Source organism: Perognathus longimembris, chromosome 11 (assembly GCF_023159225.1).
Source record: "Perognathus longimembris pacificus isolate PPM17 chromosome 11, ASM2315922v1, whole genome shotgun sequence".
In the NCBI taxonomy this organism is placed as follows: Eukaryota; Metazoa; Chordata; class Mammalia; order Rodentia; family Heteromyidae; genus Perognathus; species Perognathus longimembris.
Genome location: NC_063171.1, coordinates 34,181,854 through 34,204,778, shown reverse-complemented (window position 1 = coordinate 34,204,778; position 22,925 = coordinate 34,181,854).

The window sequence follows — 22,925 nt, the reverse complement described above, 5'->3', positions numbered from 1 at the left end:
ATGAGTGTGAAGTAGTTCTGCATTGCTGATTAGAAAAGTCCAGAAGAAATCTAACTATGAAAACCTTCCTTCTTTTCCTTCCTTCCTTCCTTCCTTCCTTCCTTCCTTCCTTCCTTCCTTCCTTCCTTCCTTCCTTCCTTCCTTCCTTCCTTCCTTCCTTCCCTCCCTCCTTCCTTCCTCTGGTTGCTCCTGTTTTTGTTGTCATTTAGTGTTATTCATTCTTTTCAAGTTTTCAACATTCACATGAGTAAGTATGTGGCTTTATCTCGGAGATATATCTGTGTCAGGTAAATGTATGGTGAATATTTTCTCCACGTATCTTGCTGCTTGAACAATTTTGTTGTAGAATCTTTAAAAAAGAGAGTTTATTTATGGAATCTAATTTATCAAGTAAGTCACTATGACACATCTAAGAATCCATTCTTGGAGCCCAGATTTCACTCATAAAAGTTAGAACATTTTTAGTATTTATGGATAAGTGAACAATCTTCTTTAAATTAACTTTTTGCACATAGTTTATATATATTTAACATATGCATATCCATTCACTCCAGCACCATTAGTTGAAAATATTTTCCCCCTCAATATTTTATGAATTAAGAACAATAAGGAATAAAATAAAACAAAACAATTGTCATATGACATGTCTAGTTTCATTTCTGGGCTTACTACAACTTTACTACAATAACTTACTTTTCAAATCTTATCATACTTATCATACTATCATGATTATTTTGACTTAATAAAAATATTGAAAATGAATACTGTTTACTCCCTAACTTTGTTCCTTTTCATTTTTCTGTAAATAGTGTGTTAGCTTTTGTGTTTTGAAATGCTGTGTTTTTATTATATATATATGAAATTTTTCTTTTTTTATTGTCAAAGTAATGTACAGAAGGGTTACAGATACATACGTAAGGCAGTGAGTACATTTCTCATCAAACCTTTTACCACGTCGTTCATTTTTCTCCCACCTTTTCCCCTCCTCAGTTCCCTCCCCACCCTCCACTGAGATGTACAGTTGGTTTACAGCATACTGTCTTGTAAGTATTGCTGTTGCATTGGTTTGCCTTTTACCCTTGGTCTCTTGCATTTTGGTGTTCCCCTTCCCTAGTTTCGATAAAGGTACATACAGGACCCAGTGTACCAAAGTCAGTTACAGTGACAACAGGGGTAAAAGCATGGGGAAGAAAGACAAAAGAAAAAGACACAATTTCTTCTTATTTTATATTTTATATTTTCCTCTTTGTTCCAGGAATTATTTAGACCTGTTATTTAATTTCTAAATTCTTTAGGACTTTTGCCTATAGGCTTCATTTATTAACTTCTAGCTTAATCCTATTGTAGTCAAGAAATGCTTTCTACATGATTTCAAACATACAAACTAAAGAGATTGTTTTATGGTGTATTATTATTCAGTCTATGTTGTTGAATGTCAAATTGTGCTTGAATGGAGTTTGCTTTCTATATTTGAAGTTTTATTAATTATTAATTAATGTTATTAATATTTGTAGTTTTATTAATATAGGCAAAGCAATAAACATTATTTGAATCATTATTCCTCTTCAGCTTGAAAAACAAATAAAAGAAATACTGGCATTTCTTGTATTACTCAACAAGTTTACATTTCTTTCATCCACCTGTCTTTATTTCTTTATTCCCCAAAGTATTTTATCACATATAAAATTCTGGGTTGACAGTTTTCCTTCTAGCATTTTGAAGATAATATTTCACAATCTCTAGACTCTCTAACTTTTTATTAGAAGTTAAGTATTAACTATTTTGCTGTTCTCCTTCAGGTAATTTGTAGTTTTACTTTTAATGCTGTTAAAATTTGCTCTTGTTAATCAGTAATTGATCATGATGTATCACGGCATGATGTTTGCCACATGTATTGGGAAAAAGATCATTGTGTATTATGAATTTGTAAATTTAAACCTTAATTTCTGAAAACATTTAAGCTATTATTTTTCTGATATAGTATCCCTGTTACATCCTATCTCTTTTCTTCTATACATATGCACATATGTATAAGACACATGCATATGTATAAGACTAATAATTATCGTCTGTCTGTCACTCTACAGATGCTATAGTTACCCTGTATGTTTAGCAATATACTATTGGTTTGACTTAAAATTAACTGAGCCTTTGTGCTACCATTGCCATTCATGGTATTTATTGTTTGTTTGTTTGTCTGTTTGTCAGTCATGGGGCTTGAACTCTGTGCCTGGGCAATATTCTTGAGCTATTTTTGCTCGAGGCTAGTGCTCTACCACTTTGAGGCACAACTTCACCTCCCTATTTCTGGTGGTTAATTGGAGATAAGAGTCTCAGGGAGTTTTCCTGCCCAGCTGATTTTGAATTGTGATCCTCAGATCTCAGTCTCTTGAGTAGCTAGGATTAAGGTTATGAGTCACTGGTGTTTGGAGTTAAAACTGTAGAATTTCTTGTAAAATGTAGAAGGCTTGTAACTCCAGAGCTCTGTTTATCATTTCCAAATCTCTAATTCTATATTTTATCATGGATATTAAATGTACATACTTTATTATCCCCAGAAGGCAATGTTTAATTAAATAAAGTGAAAAATATCTTGTAATTTAATAAAGCTGTGAGAAAAAAGGAGTCTTTTATATTTATACAGGTATTTCATTTTTAATTTCTTTTTGTAATTTCCCTTTAGACAAAAGAATTTCCCTTTTTCTTTCTTTGTGAAGCAGCGTTCACTGTGTTTTTCTGCTGTTCTTTGAAAAGCATTTCCTATTTATTCTATTCTATTTATTTATTTTTAGAGAATCTATGTTACCTAGGCTTGTGAGCTCAAATGATCTTTCTGCTTCAGCCTCTGGTCCCTGAGATTTCAGACCTGCACCACCATACTTACTTCCTTTTTGTCCCTAAATAGTATTTTTGCTAGACACAAAATGTAATGTCAGTAGGATTGTTTTTGCTTCCTTGTTTTTAAATTTTAATTTTGCCACCAATGACTTTGATCAGTGTGACTGTATTATTAGTGTTCTTTTCAAGAGTTTTTTTCTTTATGATTCAATATAAGCATCTTGATTGAGTTTGTGGATGCTTTTTAAATCAAAGTAGAAATGTTTTGCATGTATTTTTCCCACAATGTTTTCTGCTTCATTTCATCCTGTCTCCTCTCCTTCTGGTACTACAATTTAAAATACAATAGGGATTTTTCTCCCCTCATAAATGAATAAAATTCTATTTCCTAGCTACTCATGAGGCTGAGATCTGAGAATCACTGTTCAAAGCCAGTCAGGGCTGGAAAGTTGGTGAGACTCTTATCTCCAATTGACTGTAAAAAAATAAATAAAGGAAGGAAGTGAAGCTGTGGCTCAAGTGGTAGAGGGTTATCGTTGAGCACAAAAGCTCAGGGACAGTGCCCAGGCTCTAAGTTCAAGCCCCAGAATCAATATGTGAGTGCATGCACGCACACCCGCACACACACACATACATTCTATTTCCTACCTTCAATTCTATAATTAGCCTTCAATTCTGTACTTGGCCGTCTTCATCAGATTGACGAATGTCTGGTCTTTCTTCACTTTAAGGGGCTTAACTTTATTTCATCATCATGCTAACTCCTTTTAGTGAATATTGTATCTACTAAGTATTTTTAATTTTAGGATTTACATTCAGTTTTTAATTTTTTTTCCCCCTGACATTTTCTATCATTCTAACAATTCATTGTTATCCCATTTTTTATGTTATTGACCACTATTCTAATAACAGCTTTATAATTCTTCATTTTTGGTTGTCTCCTTTCTTCCCTTCTTCCTTCCCTCACCCCTTCCCTCCCTCCCTCCATCCCTCTCTCCTTCCTTCCTTCCTTCCTTCCTTGCCTCCTTCCTTTTCTTCCTTTCCTTCTTTCTTGTGGTTCTAGGAGTTGTACCCAGCATCTCACACATGCATGTGCTCTACCATCTGATCAATTCCTGAAACCCTTTTCTGTAAATTTTGTTTTTTTCTAGCAAGAGTCTTTTTTTACATTGCCCAGTTTAGCCTCAAACTCATGATCCTCCTGCTGCTACTTTCCAAGTAGCTGGGATTAGAGGCATATGCCACTAAGCCCAGATAAAATCCTTGGGTCTTCATTCAAATATCTGTGATATCATAGTAGTTCCTGTTCTTCTCACTTTGATTGAAATTGTGTTTTTCTTCCTGTCTTCCTTCCTTCCTGCCTTCCTTTCATCCTTCCTTCCTTTCCTTTTTCCATTTTTTTTCTTTCTTTCTAACTTCTGTGCATATAATGCCTTTTTGAATTTCATCCCAATCATTGGGAATGTTGTGTTACATAGATTCTGATTTGAAGTCTTGTTGTTTTGGTATGCAAGTAAGTTCATAGGACTCAAATTCAAATGCTATGTTTTGGATAGCCATTCCAATATGACTTCAGAGCCTTTGCCTGTGGCTGAACTGCTTTTATAAAAAAGTTTTATTTTCATTATCTTAAAGTACATGTACAAAGAAGTTACCACTCAACAAATCAATTTATAAACACAATACATCTTGATCCATGACACCTCTCTTGTCATTTTCCCCATTTATCCCAACCCCTCCCATCAGTTTTCTTAGTTTCATAGGATATGCATTGATTATTATGACTGTATCCCCCTTCCTTTCTTCATTCATCTCCCACTTCCCCTTAACATCCCACACACACCCAATTTCCTGCATGTAGGACTCAGAAAGCAACCAGAATTGGAGTTGAGGTTGTGCCCAGCATATGAGGGTTTTCTTTCTTTGGCTCTTTTCTTCTGAGTTGTTCCTTCACTTTACAGTATTTGGTTCACATTCTTCCCACTGGTTCTTCACAGCAGAATACTCCTGATGGTTAGTGTGTCTGTTCAGGATGCCCAGCACGGCACTGTCTATTGCCATCCATTGTAATACAAGATATAAAAACAAAACAGTAAGCTCACATTCATTTCTCTTGTATAATGTGTATTCCCTTCAAAATTTGTTTATGTTTATTCTCTCCCCAGTATCTCCAATAACCACGGGAACAGCAATACTTACAAGACAATATGTTGTAAACAAACTGTACATCTCAGGGGAGGGAAGCAAGGAAGGGGGAAGGTGGGATAAAAATGAAAGAGGAGGTAAAAAGTTTGATAAGAAATATACTCACTGCCTTACGTATGTAACTGTAACCCCCGTGTGCATTACTGTTACAATAAAAAATGAAAAAATACATTGTTCCAAGAATTTATTGGGTATTTTAAAAGTGAAATACATAACTATTAAGAACCTACTTATCCAATGCTTATCAGACCTATCTATTCAATTACACTGTGTAGTCTTTTGTCTATCTGCCACAGATGAGTGGCAGTTCAAGAATGTGTGCAGAATTCTATACAGCAGCTTCACCTTGAGTAGAGTAGGGGTAGGGAGATGGCCTCAGCACAAATGCCAAACTAAAAGATATAGGGTATTGGAGGGTATATATAGATAGGAGTAGGCAAGTTATGAATATGCTGCTAGGTTCTGCTAGGAATTTACCATTTGTTCTTTTTCTTCCATAAAGCTGTACATGGATGGTACGTTCTTCCCAGAGCAATTTGAACTAGGATTTATGGGGTTGGTAGCCATAATGTTCCCTGGGTACCAAGCAAAATACAACTATCAGGAGTTGTGTTTGCCATCGTAGAAAAAGAAAGTATCCTTATTAAGATTAAAGGACACATAGAGGAGGAAAAGGAGAATGAGAGTCCCAATAAAGATGAAGCCACTGATTGCATTATTTTCTTGGGTGGTAACTTTATTTTTTAACTAAAATATTTTAAAAAGATTTTCCCCCTCATATTCCCTCTTTGGGTTAATTTGGTTTAGTTTAGATACTCATTATAATTAGCATTTCTAACCAAGGCATTATAACATTGTTGAGGTTTTCCCTGTTAAACCCTCAGTGACAGTGCAATTAAGCATAACACTTCAGATTCTTCAGACCTTCTAGTATGTAGCAGTGAAACTGTGTTCTATTGAGTAGAATTGAATTATAATTCACTAAATTCCTTTGCACAACCTTTACCTACCATGTTTACAATAAAATGACCAAAATGAAAAGGATGGTTCCTCCATATATGTTTATTGCTTTAGCCCCAAGTCCTAAACAAATGTCTGACACATGATAATCTTATTTTACATTTGTTAATGAGTGATTGATTGAGATAGTTCCAGAAAAATAATAGCAAATCATTAGCCATAAATTTCAGGCTTCAAGGAAATGAAGATCTACAAGTTACCAAAGGAAATCTTCAGGATTATGAAGATATATGTATTTTCAGTGGCTTCCACCACAAGTGCACCACAATGGAAAGTTACTTAGCTCATTTAATTGTGGGATGGAGAACCAGAAAGCTAACTAAAACAATGCTATATAATATCAACATAAAATAGTGTTTATTGCGTAAAATTATTAATAATATAAATTATATTCTCTTATAGTTACTAATATAGTTGTATAAAAACAGTGGGACGAAGACATCAATGTTGCTATAACAGTATCTTTGATGATAATGACTAGCTTGTTTTCTTTTCATTTTGTATGATTCCTAAATTAAGCCGAATTTGTTTTGCTTTATTATACCAGGAACAAGATTTGAAATCAGGGACTCATACTTGTTTGGATTGTTTGTTCAGCTACTCTCTACAACTTGAGCATACCTACAGTCTAGCTTCTTACTGGGTATTTTGGAGATGGAATTTCACAGACTTTTCTGCTCAACATACCTCCAATTACCATCCTCTAGATAGCAGCCTCCTAAGCAGATACAGATATATAGGAGCCACCAGTGCTTGGCTGAATTAGATGTATAATTAGCAAAATTAAATACCTCGAAATCCATATCACTAATGAGATCCCAGTCAGATACCAGCACGCCTACTAATTAAAATAATTCTGGGTTCCGAGTATAAAGAGTTACCATCAGTAGACTGTAGTAAAGATTTAACTGGTCTTTGCTAAACCATTAAAAATCATATTGAAAGAGTAGAATTCCATTGTACATATATGCACTACATTTTTTGGATCCATTCATTCACTGAGGGGCATCTGTGTTGATCCTATATCTTGGCTATGGTAAACAATGCTGCAATGAACACAGGTGGGCTACTAGCTTTAGTGTGTCCTTGCTTGTGGTATATTGGATAAATGCCCAAGAGTGGAATTGTTGGTTTACAGGGAAACTTTATGTTGAGTCTTTTGAGGGACCTCCATGCTGTCATCAAGAGTGGTGGAATAAGCTTACCTTCTCACCAACTGTGTAGTAGAGTTCCCTTTTGGCCTCATCCCTGCCAGTATTTGTTATTGTTAGTTTTCTTGATAATGGCCATTCTAACTAGGGTGAGGTAGAATCTCAATATTGTTTTGATTTGCATTTCCTTTAGGCCACAGATGTTGGACATTTCTTCCTGTTTGTCTTTGGGAAGGAGGGTAAGGGGGAGGGCACAGAAAAAATGAGACTTAAGGTGAACAACAGTGCAGTAATACTCACTGGACACTAAGTGGAAAATGAACTATACAATTTGTGGGTGGGGATGGGAGGGAAAAACTGGGAGAGAATGAGGGAAGGGTGACATGGTTCAAAAAGAAATGTACTCACTACCTTACTTATGTAACTTTAACCTCTCTGTACATCACCTCTACAATAACAATAAATATATTTTAGTATTTAATATAGGCAGTATCTTAAAATTTCCATGGTGCAAATTCTCCTACCATGGCTAAATACCAGCAATCAACATGATGTCATTGGATCTGAGAAGTGAGGTATATACTTAGCATCAATGAGCTGAACAGGCCTTGCCACATAGACTATGCCAGGCATGAGAGTTCCATTTCAAATTAATATAGATCACAGCTGTAAAACCTTTTCAAGAAAGGTATCAATAGTCAGTCAATTTTTCAGGATTTACTAGCACATGGCCTCTGCCACAACTACTTATATCTACCATCTGAGTGCAAATTCAGCCAGAGCCAAATGCGTTAAGTGAAAGAGAAATAGCATTGTTCCATAAAACATTGCTTACAAAAACAGATGGCAGGCCAGATTTGGCCCATGAGTCAGTTTGCTCAGCCAGCATAAAACATAACACACATGTAAACTAACTTGAAATTGAATTCATGGCAAGATAATCTTTAGAAATTCTGGACTGTTAAAGATATTACTTGACCTCAGAGTCAGGGCTCTGAACATCTGATATGATTTGACGGCCAGTGTATAGAAATGTGGGCTACGGGGTGTAGATGGTGGTGATTTGCCAATATAGTAAAATGTTTACTCAGCTCTGCTTTTAGGGAACTGAAGTGTGTTTCTATTGGTTCTACCAATTCTATCACACTAGAAAATGTGAGCAGACTGTGTAGAATAGGAAATACAGTAAATTTACTAGGTGTCCAGTCCACACTGACCCTATGTGGAAGATTATTCATATGATATATAGATTCTTTCTTGCGAAGTGTGTGATTATTAGTGAATATGGGCACAGACGCACCCCCTCACTCATTTTTCCCTACCATTATAGAAAGCCATCTTCAGCACTAAGTGATTGAGTATACCTTTGCAGGGCACATTTGGAAGAACAATTGACCTTATTTTTAGTGTCAGAGTCTATGAAATTCTTGACTTTTTATGGATGTTGGCCCATCAAAGCCACCCTGGGGAAGCTGTGCATAGATTGGACTAGGACTCTGCACACTCCAAACTCATCTTTCCCTTGTGAAGGATTCTCCATCTTGCCAGGAATCCTGGTGGCATATGCCTGTCATTCAAGCACTGGGAGGCAGGGTCGGGGGAGGGGGGGTGAGGAGCGACTGAGTCAGGGAATTATGAATTGCATGTTTGAACTACCTAGGAAAACTCTGAATAAAAAGCAAAACCAATACCCATGCCATTTCATCTTCCAATGCTTATGTGGAGAAGTTTGAGCTGAATAGCTTTTCCTCCTTCACTTCAATACCATTCTTATTTACTAGGGATTTGGTAATGGACAGAGGGATTGTGATATGAGAGCCCTAATGGGCAGAAGGACTGTTAAAAAGCACTTAACATTCCACTCACACCATGTAAGTATTGAATGAACAACAGAGTCATCAGTTCCACGAGGTTGCCTGCCCCTTCCTTTGGTAATGTTGGTTTGATAACATTAAATCACACACACACACACACACAAACACACACACACACACACACATCAACAAGAAGGCTCACTCAGCCCTACCCATCTTCCTTCAGTACATACAGAGTACATACAGTAAACCTCAACAATTCCCCTGGGGAATTCCTCTGTGAGTCATGAGAGGACTTGATATTTCTGTAATATCCTTTTATTAAGGTACTTCCACTTCACTGATTTTTATCTTCCTAATCTCTAGGGCGTCTGCAGGGAGCCAACTCCTTCAAATGTGGGAAAGCTGAGGCTCCGGAGAGGAGTCGAAGACTTGCCAAGAGTTGTTATGTCATTCATTAAGAAGAATAAGATTAGGATTTCATTTGTTGTACGAGTGCTAGTCTCAGTCTAAGAAACAATTTACCCTGAAATGTTTCCTTGAATCTACAAAGGCATTTAACCTCAGGGCCAAATCTGTGATTGCCTCCTTGTTAAATTGTTAGCAGTTTGCTTAGGGAATCCTCTTTCTGGCTTGTGCCTTGACCTGCAGTTCCAAGAAAGGGTGGCCATAAATCCTGCAAGAAAGGTTTATCTAGGAGGGAGAGGGAGAGATGGCTCTCTCCTTGAGATAGAACAGAGCTGGATCCTGGAAAGGTCTCAGAGTGTCCTTAGGCATAGTGTCGGAGAAAGTAAGAGGGTCTGGAATTTAGGATGTGGCTTTTAGGAAATCTCTCAGAGCCCATTTTAAAAGGGTACTATGTTTTGACTTATGGAAACATTTTCCTAGAAACCAAAGTTGAATACAGGTGTGTCTCATTTTTATGATAAAATATGGCTGTCCAAAACTCCATGGGAATCAAATGGGTGACAGCAAAAGTATAGGATCTTTACCCTTACTAACCATCCCAGCATGAACAGCTCCACCTATGAGAATGTTTTTAACCCACTTTCACCAGACTAATTTTACTTCTGAAACATTAAGAAAAAGACTTGGTTAGCATAAAGAATACTTTTTCTTTCCCTATGAAAACTTTTTGTAAGTTTTAAAGAAAATAATGGAATTGAAACAGGCAGATAAAGTAATTTTCTCAAAGGACACAATCACAGTATCAGCAGAAACATTCTTTGGGTTCCATTGAGGACTCTTCTGTTATAACATTTTGGAGAGTGTCACAACCATATCAGAGGTGTTTCTTAAATCCATAGTCCCAAAGGAACTGGAGGCACCTGAAGAGCGTTTGCTCTTCCAGGAAGCCAGCTTTCTGTAACTGAACTGTGAGGTTCAACTCTTGAAAGCTGAGTATTTTGTCTCCAGGCACACAAGTAGCCACAGAGAGCAAACCTAGCAACAAACTCACTTATGCATCTATTGCTTCGGTGGGGCACTGTTTGTCTGTTTCTTCCTTTGTCAGGGGCTCTTGAGTCCTTAGCTTCTAGTTTCTGTAACTTCTGATTCAAAGGCAAAGTTCTGAAAATCTAATGTTTAAAGACTTTTGCTAAAAGTAAGGTATGAAATTTGATAGGTTGGCTTGAAACCCTTTTCTACAACTCTTGAAAGATAATAAAGACAATTTAAATTAGATTATGATGTAAAATTTTGTTGTAGATTCTGACCACATGGTAGAGATGTTTTTTATCTTTGCAGGACGCTTTGTTATTTTTTTTAAAGGCCAAATAGTTCTTGCTTTATAAAAAAAAAAAAGTAAACCTTAAGAGTGATTTAGACATGGTGATCCCCACCTTTAGCCTCAACACTCAGCAGCAGTTCAGGGTCAGCCTGTTCTACATAGTCAAATCCTGTCTCCAAAGTTAATACAAATAGTGATTATGTGAGCAGAATTCTTTTGCACTACAACATGCTTGCCTTTGAAGTTTGTGAATACATCCTTATCATAGATATAAGCAGAGTGCACTCTGCCTCACTCCTTTATAAACCAGGTGAACATTTTAAAGACTGTGCCTAAGCTTGGCTATTTTTCTGAGCTTGATGACTCCTGATTTACACACCCAAAAGTGAAAGAAGGTATAAGCACTTAATTCTTGGAATGATGGTCATATATGTGAGATTCGAACATAACAGCTATGGACCTGTATCAGTAAAATGTGCATTTGTTAAGGGAAAAGAACACTAAAACAGCTTTCAGACATTTTATTCCCCCCGTCCAAGGTTTTTGTTTGTTTGTTTTGATGCTGAAGAAGAGGGAAATGGGATGTGGTGAGTTTTATCCCTTGTACACTTGTCCTTGTGACTTAGCATTTTTCCATTGGCCAGGTATAGTATGGGGATGAGAAGTACAAAGCATTTTAAAAATATTCATTAGTGTGGCACCTCCCATTATTCCATGGAAAATCAGAGAACATTCCTACTTTTGTAACTTTATATTCTACTTGATACTTAGTATCTAAACTCCAATCCAACTGGTTTCTGGCTGCCTTCAACCCCTCTTCATTTGCCCTGCCTCAAGGATAGTGTTTATAGTTTATTCAGTCTAGAATTCTCCAGTACCACATTTTCCTCTTGCCAGCTACTTCTCACTCTCTCAGATCTCTATATAAAAGAAATCTCCTCCAAAAGCATTTGTTGACTGTCTGATCTAGAATAACTACTCTTCATGCTAATGTTTAGTTTGACTTTTAAAAAACAGCAACATTATCTTATCTATTTATGCGTTGATCAATTTGTTTCTCCTCTTTTCTTGGTATGACTTTCTAGAGAACAGGGTCCTTAGTATCCCCAACCCTAGAATTTGAAATGTACTTACTATATAAAATAAGTACATTTCCTATGCAAAAAAATGTAAACTCATGAACTTTAGTCCATTTTGAAATGTCTGAAGCTGAGCAAAATTATGTGATTGGAACAAACCACACAGCGAATAGGCTGATTGAGTCTAAACTTGATCCCTACTTTTAACTATTAGGTTTGCATCCATGGAACTTTAGTGCTTTTTGTAAGACAAAAAAAAAACATTAAAAAAAGAAAGAATTAATAATGAATAAATCTGAGTACCCATGGCTCACATCTGTAATTCTAGCTATGTTGAGATCTGAGGATCACAGTTCAAAGCCAGCCCCAGCAGAAAAGTCCCCATGAGACTCTCATCTCCAATTGACCATTCAAACACTGAAGGTGGCACTGTAGCTCAAAGTGGTAGGGTGCTAGCCTTAAGCAAAAGAGCACAGGGACCACACTCAAGCCTTGAGTTCAAGCCCTACAAGAGACCAAAAAAATTTTTAACACTAATATTTTTAAGTATATTTTCTATGTCATTTAGGGTAATAAAAATAACTACCTCATGAGGTTATGGTAGCACTTTAATGTACTGGTATATGCAACACACTGAGGTGTTGATGGCTCACACCTGTAATACAAACTACTCTGGAGACTAAGGATTGAGGGTTGTAGTTTGAAGCCAGCCTGAAAACGTCTGCCAAAGTTTTTCCAGCGAGGAAAAGTCTGTGAGACTCCTATCTCCAGTTAACCACCAAAAAGCTAGAAGTAAAACTACCCTTGAGCATAAAAAAAGACAGTGCTTAGGCCTTGAGTTCAAATTCCAGTAACCCTGCAGGGGCACAATGAATAAATTAATTAATAAACAAACTAATACATAGAATTGAGAATGCAGCCTGAGACAAGGAATTCTACCATTCCTGTGGAGCCTCTTCATTGAAAATTTCCATTTGGTTGTTTACCAGTCATCTTTTCTTCAACTCCTTCCGAATGGTGCACTAAAAGAACAGAAGGCCTGAGTTCTAGTTCTGCTCCTACCTCTATGCATTTCATATTGACTCCCATCTCTTCTTCCTGGCTCTTGTACTTTTTCTCTGTTAAATGAAAGGGAAGATGGGGATTGGGAGTGTGCAGGTTGAGAGCTCTTTCCAAGGGGAAAAGCTACAGGAATGGGGTTTCTACCTATGTCTGGATGTATCTCATGGAACCATTCTATCCTAGTGTGGCTCAGTGGGCAAGTCTATTTCAGTTATCAGCTCTTAGAAAGTATGAATAGTATTTGAAAGTAGCATTGTTCCTCAACCTATCAAGGTGGTCTTTTTAGCTATTGGCAATAGTGGGGGGGGGCAGAAAACCAGAAAGAAGTAAGCACGAGTTAGCAATACATTTTTTTCAATAGCGAGACTACTTCTCAAGCATAGTTTGGCCCTCACAAGTAAAGAACAGCATGTGTGGCTCTTGTTTTCATTTTAGAGTATGAGAAAAGACTCCATACAAATCTTCCCCATACCACCCTTCCCATTGGCCTGCTGTCCTCAACATCATCCTGCCTCCTTGATGAAGTGGTATGACCCCCCTGACAAGAGTTTCCACACCATCTCTTCACGCCTTGTTGGTTTAGTTTCACATGATGGATGGTATGACACACAGTCGGCAGGGCTGTTGGTACCTGCTCTGTAAATGACGCTGGTATCAGGCTGCCAAAGGCAAAGTGACCATCTCTCAATTCTGACTGAGCATTTTGACTTCAAGTTTTCAGTATGGAGGCTAGTGATTTATGAGACACACAAGAAGCATAAATGGTCTTCCATTCCTTTTGACAAGGATAGACTCTGTGTAAAACCCCAATCCATGCTCGCTTGGCAGGATAATATTCCTCTGGCAGAAAGCTCAGAGCATCCCTTCTCTATCACAAAAGCCAAAGGTGTTTGCACAAGCCAATTGTGTGTAGACTTAGACCTGGCCTGACTGTAGACCATGCAGTGACTGGGTAACCAGTGTTGGTCCTACCCAAGTCATTTCTATTTGTCTCAACTAAGCGGCAGATGCTGCAAACAAGTCTTGCTCCAAACAGAGTTGATTTGGGAGATGATGAAAGGAGTGGCATTGATCAAGATTCACTATATTTATAAAATACTTTATTGATGGCAATTCCTTTGTACAACTAAAGATAAGAAAGGGGAAAAAAAGACTGATTTTCATGCTGTGAGTGGAGCTAACTGGTAGGGTACTTGCTTGCCATGTATGAGGACCTGGGCATAGTCGCAGGTCTGGGAGTTCATGCCTGCAATGCCAGCACTCAGAAGGTTGAGACAGGAAGACCATGAGGTCTAGATCAGCCTAAGATACTCACAAAGAGCTTATCCTAAACAAGAACAAAAATAAAATAAAACAAAAGACAAGGAAAGAGGGAAAAGAAAAATAAAATAAAAGGAGGACAGAGAAGGAAGGAGGGAGGAGAGTAAGAATGAGAAAGAGGAAGGAAGGAAAAAGAAAGGAAGGAAAGCAGGAAGGAAGGAAAGAAGGAAGGAAGGAAGGAAGGAAAGAAGGAAGGAAGGAAGGAAGAAAGGAAGGAAGGAAGAAAGGAAGGAAGGAATGAAGGAAGGGAAGGAAAGGAAAGAAGGAAGGATCTTCTCAGAAGGAATTGGTTTTTTTATGAATAAACCTGTATTATTTGGCCCCAGGCTGGGCACACTGTAACCACAAATACATCTTTGGCAATTGTCAGGTGGGTTGAATCTGTTATAAGCCTGTTGCTTCTTGTTCTGACTTTCAGAAGTGGTTGGTATTTCTTTCAGTGATAATTTCTTGTGAAAAAGAAATTCATTGTTTTTATTAGTGAATGAGCAGTACAAAACCATTTAGGGTTAGAAAAATATTTCAGACACCTTTTCAGTCAATAGACTTGCCTGGCCAAAAAAAATAAAAAAAAATTCAGAGTTCCTTTCTGTTCGTATGCTATGCATTCTTTGGAAGGTTATGTAATTGATTCTTTACTGATTTATTTCGCCTGGACTCATCTAAATGTGACTTTAATAAGATACACTAACTGCCTGAGAAGCAACTTGAGATTTAAAATAAGCCTTTAAAACATCTCTTGGCTTTAGGGGCAGGAAATGACATGTCATTCCAAACAAGCCTCTTTAACTCCACAAATGAAGAATAAAACAGAAAATATAAGACAACAGGAATGCATATGGAGATTCTAAACTTTAAAAACCTGTTCCCTAAAATGAGCTGAAGAACCAAAGAAACCTTTTCTAATTGTTTTCACTAATCTCTATGGCACCCAAACCAAGAAAACTGTTCCTTCCATGGAAACAAAAAGAGGTGAGAGTTTGATTCCTCCATATTCCTTAGTAAGTATTGAAATTCCAGCATCTAGAGGAGTGATTCCTAGACCTGAGAAGACGCTATGGTGGAATGATTTGGAACAGACACCTAGCACCCCGAGTTCCCATCCCAATTCTGTCACGATTCATAGCTGACACTCTGTACAGTGCATTAATGTGATTTTTGTTGTTGTTGTTGTTGTTATTGCTCTGTGCTTGCTTGCTTTCATTATTATATTGTTTAGAGATGGAATCTCCTAATGTATCCCAGCTGCCTCAGCTGCTCAAGTGCTGGGATGACAGGCATGTACAACCCATCCCTCCTGGATTACTGTTTTGGTCTCAGTTTCCTTGTCTGAGAAATGGGGAATCAGAAAAATACTTTCTCATGGAGTTGCCATGAGGAACAAACAAGTTTGCGTGGATAAAATACATAAAATAACGTCTTCCAGATGGGTGGCAAAGAAGCATTACTTACTAGTGTGTGTCAAACTTTTTTTTAAAAAACCCTGAGCTCTAAGACCCTATAAAGTCAGAATCTCTGGTCTAGTGAGTCTCAAATCTTATACACACATTAAAATTATTCACAGTGCTTTTAAGAACCCTGCTGTCTAGGCTTCACTGAGCAAAAGACACCTGGGTGACTATGGTGGAGCCTGAAATCTGTATTTATTTTTTCCAATGTGGGTTTCTGTGGTTTTTGAGGGAGAGAGAGTAACTGAGAAGATACTCCGAGCTTGAGCTTGAGAGCCAGTACTGAGGAAGGGCGCCTTGTGTCACACACCAAGCTGTTTGTAAGTGTGTTTAATTGTTTGAACTCCTAACATTTTCATGATTCACGCATCCTTTCAAAGCCTTTGAGTGGGCCTACATTATTGTGTCTAAGGCTGTAATTTTCCTGATGCTAGGGTTTCCCCCTCTTGCCACTCACCCTTGGGGATCTAACACAGAAACATGTACTATAATGGTGATGGCAAAGAAGCAGGAGCAAAAGAAATCATAGTTGAATTTGACCATCTGTCTTCAAGATCATGCTAACAGGGCTTTTTTAAGAAAAAAAAATGTAAATAAAGAAGGTTGGGCCAAGCACAAAGCAAGTCATCAGCTTTTCTTTGAGAGGAGTTGCTCTTTCCAGTGCTTAGTCCACATCCTCATCCAATCTCCATGTACATACCCTCACCTCCCAAGTCAAAAGCAGATACCATTTGTTAGCCTCTGTAACCACAAGCTTTCCCCTGCCTGGGCTATGGCATGCAGGGAGGGCTTGCTCTCCTTTGGTGCCAAGCAGCCACCAGAAGTAGGTGTGCAGGTGGCTATGTCATGGCCATCAGGAAGAGGACTTTGGTTTAGCAGGCAAAAACAATCGCAGGATCTAGGGCTTCATATGACTTAATCATTCTACTCAAGTTCACCTCAGTAAATTCTAAACAAACTGCTGGGTATGTGGCTTAGCAGTAGAGTGCTTAGCATGCATAAAACCTTTGGTTTGATTCCTCAGCACCAAATGAAGCAGAAAAGGCCGGAAGTGGCGCTCTGGCTCAAGAGGTAGAGTGCTAGCCTTGAGTAAAAGGAAGCCAGGGACAGTGCTCAGGCCCTGAGTTCAAGCGACTGGCAAAAAAAAAAAAAAAAAAAAAAGAAAAAAAAAGAAAGGAAAGGAAAAGAAAAGAAAATCTAAACAAGCTGTAACACTACCAGACCTTGTCTTGTTCTTGGCCACATTTACCAAGCAAGTCACTCAGAAGTATCTGGAGTGACAACTGTCAACTGTCAACACTGGTGAATCATTTCTTGTGCAAGCTTCTCCAGGCAAATGCTTCAAGTCTTTCCTTTTTATTTTATGGTCCAGAGGGGTTCACACTTACTCAGCTGATACTCTACCACTTGAGTTGTTTCCAGCCTAGATTTTTGCTGGGATATTTGAGGGAGAGGGATTCAGGGTCCTATGAACCTTTCTGTCAGGACTGGCTTCAAATTGAGATCCTTTAGATCTCAGCCTCCTGAATAGCTAGGACTATAGGAGTGAGACATGGCACAGTTTCAAGTCCTTTTTTATATGGGCTCTGAGACTTCACCTAGTAGTTAACTGCAGTTTTATCCTGTAAGGATCATTGTAAAGTTCATACAAAGCTCATAATTGTATGTGTCACCTATTTTATAAAAAAAAAAAGTTCATATGATTTTCCATCAAATCACTAACTACTTTCTAATGTGGCTGGAAGCAGATAAGATGTAATTGTTATTGGCTGGGTAGGCTCTTTAATGTGGAGAAAACAAATAAACAAGTGGATTTTTGGCTGCAATAATCTAGTGACCTGAGATCTCCACACAGATGGTAGAAAATGAACAATCCAATGCTGTGACTCACAAATGGTTGGTCACAACCAGAATGCTTCAACAGCAAATAACAGAGGAAGTCAGGATTTCCCAGTACTGCTGTTCTAATTGTTCTGGAATGCTGGAATCACCAGTCTAGAGCATCATGATACAAGTGGTCACTGTCACCAGAGGAGAGATGTGGGTGTGGAAACAGAACAGAGATAGAGGGAGGGAAACAGGGAGAGAGAGAGAGAGAGAGAGAGAGAGAGAGAGAGAGAGAGAGAAGAAAAAAGGAAAGAGAAAAGCCCAAAGGAACAAATCCATGCACCACTCCTATAGTAACCTAGCAATCAAAGCATTAGCAGCCAAAAAGCTTTTCTTGTGGAGGGGGAGTTAATGGATTTATATTATTTGTGGTTATCTGGATTTCAGATTGATACCATAAATATTCAGACTCTGAACTCAGCTGGAAGCAGCCGCCACTGACTTTTCTGTGACCTAGCTGGAAACTCTAAATCAGCTGTCTCCTCCTTGACTTTCAAGGGAATGACATACTCCAAACCCAAGAGATAGCATCTCCTTAGTGTTTTATTGCCTCTAGAGGACTAAGTTCAGCATGGTCTGTAACTAGGGCCTCTTTTAAGAATGTTGGGTCCAGTAAAAATTGTTAAATCACAAATTGCTCCATGTGGGAGTAGAGAGGATATAAACACTGAGCATAAACGCAAGCTTATCCTACAAAATACACAGGGCAAAGCTGCATCCGAAGCAAGCCCTGAAACACATCATTGATAGAGTGGACATGGAGCTCCATCTATGGCTTTCTGCCCAATAGATCTTGCCCCAAGTACTTTCTGTGTCTTTTTCTTCCTGTTTGGATTCATCTCTGAGAGATCAATTTCCAGAGCTGCTATACAGGTACAGGACCATTTTCTTCTCCATGCATTGTGGGGCCTTTCTAGCTTGTGTGGTCAACTTTTGACAAAAGTGTAATTCCCCTTTCTAAAATGGGGGTTGAATCTCTTTGCTTTACTTCAGAGTTGGCAATAGGATTTTGGTGACAGGGAAATGAAAAAAAAAATAGGAGAATGGTTCTCTGCCTTGCCAGGATTGAGGAACCTTCAACTGGCAACAGGCTTCCTTTTGCCCCATGACAAATTGTGTTGAAGGTTTGACAACACCAAATCCATCATAAAGATCGGCCAGCTCCTTCTCCCTGTCAGCTTAACAGATGTGGCAGCAGCCACAATGTCAATAAAGGTTATGTCCTGCTTCAGAGAAAAAAGGGCCAAAACACCATTTAAGTAATTGCTTGGGTGGGGGAGAATCAAGCTATCCTTCTAGTCCGGCGATCACATTATCTGGATGGCTTTCACACATGGACTGCTTCCCCTTTTCTTTCCCCACTTTGTTAAAAGGTATTCTCAGGAGAAGATATGTGGGTCTATTACCAGGAGGAACGGCAAAGTATGAGCAATTGCAAGTTGTGACTCCTCAAGTCCCATCTACTCAGTGTTTGGAAATTCACCAAGAGCTCTTATTCTACCATTGAACCAGACCTTAATTCACCCCAGATGTTATAGAACTTCCTTTGGGTATTCGATATAATGCAGAGTGGAGGAGAGTAGGGCTCATTAAGGGAATCAGCAGAATGTAAGACTTGTTTCATATATTTATGTTGTTAAATTCTGAATTTTACATGATACACTTCACGTTTTTTTAAAAAGAAATCATGCTTAGGACCATTGAATATCTTTACCCTGAATCAAATAAAGATTATTCTAGAAAGAAATGGGAATGCGATGAGCAAGAGGCTGCATCTAGAGTGAAAACTCATATATAGGGGCTGGCAGGTCAGGGCAGTGGAAGGTAGGCAGCAACAAAGCCCAGCCCAGTGACGGTCTGATGGAACCTGGCCTGGCTGTCATTCCAGTATTCCTTTGATGATGGGACACCCCTGCACAATTTTTAATAGGAAAGTAACAGGATTGTACTCGCACTTCTGACAAATCTCTGTGACAATTGTGTCAGATATGGATCAGAGGAGAACAGAATGGAGGCAGGATGACAAGTTGAAGGGATGTTGAGCTAGACTTGGTAAAAATATGATGAGTCTTAACCAGGGAGCTAGAGACAAGGATGGAAAGGAATGGTCAAATGTACATGAGTGTTGTTAAAGGTTAAGCCTGATAAGATGGTACAGGGTGAGATGCTGTTATTGAGGAGCTGAGGAAGAAACCTCTACTAAGAAACCCTCACACCTCAGTTTGTGTGGTGAGTGTGTTGTGATTCAGAGTGATGAACATAGCTCTAGAAAGGTTTAATTGAAAATTCTGGTAACACAATTTCCCAAATCAACTTCCAAATAGTTGTTTCATTTGCTGATCTATCAACATTACTGGAAAGAAATGTCCCTTCTATAGTAGAAGCACATTTTTGTAGTCAGTATTTCATTCTCTTTGTAGCCTATATTTTGAAGACTGTATGCTTGGGATTATTGAGACAGTATGTTGCTGCCTCTGCTTGAAGAACTGACAAGCAATGGCCACCCAGCACTCTGCTGTGGTCTGCTCTAGCTTACTGCAGCTTGGGTGACATCATGAGGCAAGCATTAACACTAGGTCCTTGAAGTCTGCAAGAGTAGACTGTACTTGTAGGTTAGTGGATTGATACCATACCAAGTGTGAATAGATTCTACTTCAGAGAGAAATCCTATTGTTGGCTATATTGGCCATCTATATTTGGTGAGGCTTTTCAATACAAGAAGCAAATGGCGATTTCACTTAGCTGAGATAGAAACTGAAATATTTTGGGACCATAATCAACAGGATGGAGTATAGAGGCAAGTTTAAGCTTCAGAGGTAACTGAAACCAAGGTTTCCAGCTCCAACTTGCTCTTGCTCTTGCTTTCTCTCTCTCTTACTCATTTTTGTTCATCTTTTGTTCCTACTGCATTCTCCTAACCAGAGTTCCTTGAAGAGCCATAAGCATGTTTATCAGCAGGTCGCAGGCTTGCATAAAATCTTCCTACTTAGTAAAGACTATTTTTCCTTATCTCATCCTCCTCCCCCCTACTATGTTTTGGAGTTTGAACTCTTGCTTTGCAAATACTCTGCAAACTGAGCCGGTATACTCCAGCCCTCTTCTCATATCTTCAATTGAAGAACTCTGGGCCTCACTGGGTGGTACTGTGCTTTATTATCTCTAGTAGAATTACAGAAGTAGAGGACAATACTTCTGTCCCCCAAAGAAATGTTGGTCTCAGAAGAAAGAGCATACCTACTAGATAAATCCATAAAGATATGCTAAACTATCTGTTAGAAAAGTTCACAAAGCCTTGAAGGCACTGTATCATCTCAAAATGTTCCATAAGAACAAGTATTTAGTTATGCAAGCACCAAGTGCAGCCTGGCTCTGAACAGGATATAAAATTGGGTAGGAACGATTACTGAACACCTCACTCAGATTCATGACTCACTCACCCATGATCCAATACCATCAGATATGTGCATCTGGCGAACTACTTAATAAAACGTTGTATAATTATTATTTATGTGCCTGTCTTCATTTCCAGACAGTGAGATCCTTGAAATCAGTGACTGTGTCTTCATTACTTTTGTCTACCCAGTGCCTGGCACAGAACTTGGCACATTAATTCAATGGCATTTCACTGCCTGCTAGAAGAGGGAATAAAATTAAGTATTTCTTGGTTTGAAACCATGAAGTCACAGAAACATCCAGACTTTTCAAGCAACAATGTGAAAAAGGGGGTAAAAAAGCTTTCTACTACATTTCAGATAAATAATGCTATTGAAAAATAAGATTATTCCTAAATGTACAGTGTTTCTCCCATAGAGACCCCTAAGGGATATTTACCAATGTAGTGAAAAGATAGAACTGAAGAACAGGAAGTTATTGGTAGCCTTCTTATGCATTTTACACATGGATAATATTGAAATAAATAAATATGATGCTATTAAATTACTACTTACACATAGTTGTATTTGGGTAAAGTTTTACTAGCAGTTTTTACTAGTTTTTAGTAGTAAATAAATATGAGTTACCGGTGGGCACTGTAATTCTGGCTACTCAAGAGGCTGAGATCTGATGATCATGGTCTAAATCTAGCCGAGAATGGAAAATCCCTGAAACTCTTATCTCCAATTAACCAGCAATAAAGCTGGAAGTGGAGCTTCACTCTAGTTGAAGAGCACCAGCTTTGAGCTAAAAGGCTAAGAGAGGCAGTGCCCAGGCCCTGATCTTAAGCCCTACTGCCAGCACACACACAGACACACACACACACACACACACACGATAAGTGTTGTGACATTCACATTCTACCTTCTTTTCTTTATTTAAAACAACACATAACTGTAACACCACTGACCATTGTGCAAGGTACCCTCGCGAAGCTAATTGCAAGACAGATCAACACGTTTTTTTCCTCACCAGCATTATCTCATAACCAATAGAGCTAATCAAACACAAGAGGGTGAAAGGAATGTCTAAAAGTGCTGCAATTTTTTTTTAATTTTGAACTGTTCCTTGCCATTACTAGTTCATGCACATTTACACTGAAAGAGAGGACAAGACCTTCTTTATGGCATCTTCAATACCTTGGGCCTATGAGAGAGACTGCTCTCTTTTTTCTCCTCCTATTTCTAACACATTAAAACCTAGGAAATTAATTTGAGTTGATCAATGGACTAGCTTCCACCCCACTGAGGAGCTTGTCATTTGCAAGAGCAACACTTAGAATGAAAAATCTTGCCATATGTAGATTCCTAGTTTTATTCCCAAAATAACTCCTGGTGTTGTTGGCTTCTCTCCTTCATCTCGTTACCATCTGGGGTTTGTGTGTGTCTGTGTGTGCACACGCGGGAGCAATAATACCTCCTCCCCACAATCTGCCAGGCACAGACACCCTCCTTCCACCTCTCCCACGCTGTATTTTCACTGAATCAGGGATGCGGAAAGAATTCCAGACCCACTGAAAAGCTGGTTTCTCCCTTCCTGCCATAGGCCCTGAATGTACTTCATACTTGCCTTTAAGGGAAAAAAAAGAGAAAGAAAGAAAAGAAAGTTGATTTGTGAGCAGAAGCCAAGGAGACTGGTAGCAATAAGAATAAATTTGTGAAGGTCTAGGGAATAGGTGGCTTCTTAGTAATTAAGCCAATGTATGGAAGTCCTTAACAACGTGGAGAATACAGGTATTTTTTTGGTATAAACTTAAAGGCTAACTCAAACCATAACCTGTTTCCTTTTTGCTTCAGGATCATATTTATTTCACATTTCTTCAGTTCCGAAATGACCTGGGCATTGAACTAATTAAAAAAAATAATTTAATATGTAGGAATAAATCCTATCCTGGCTGAGACCTTGTCAGCCAATTTCAACCTGGAGTGCAACCTCAGAAC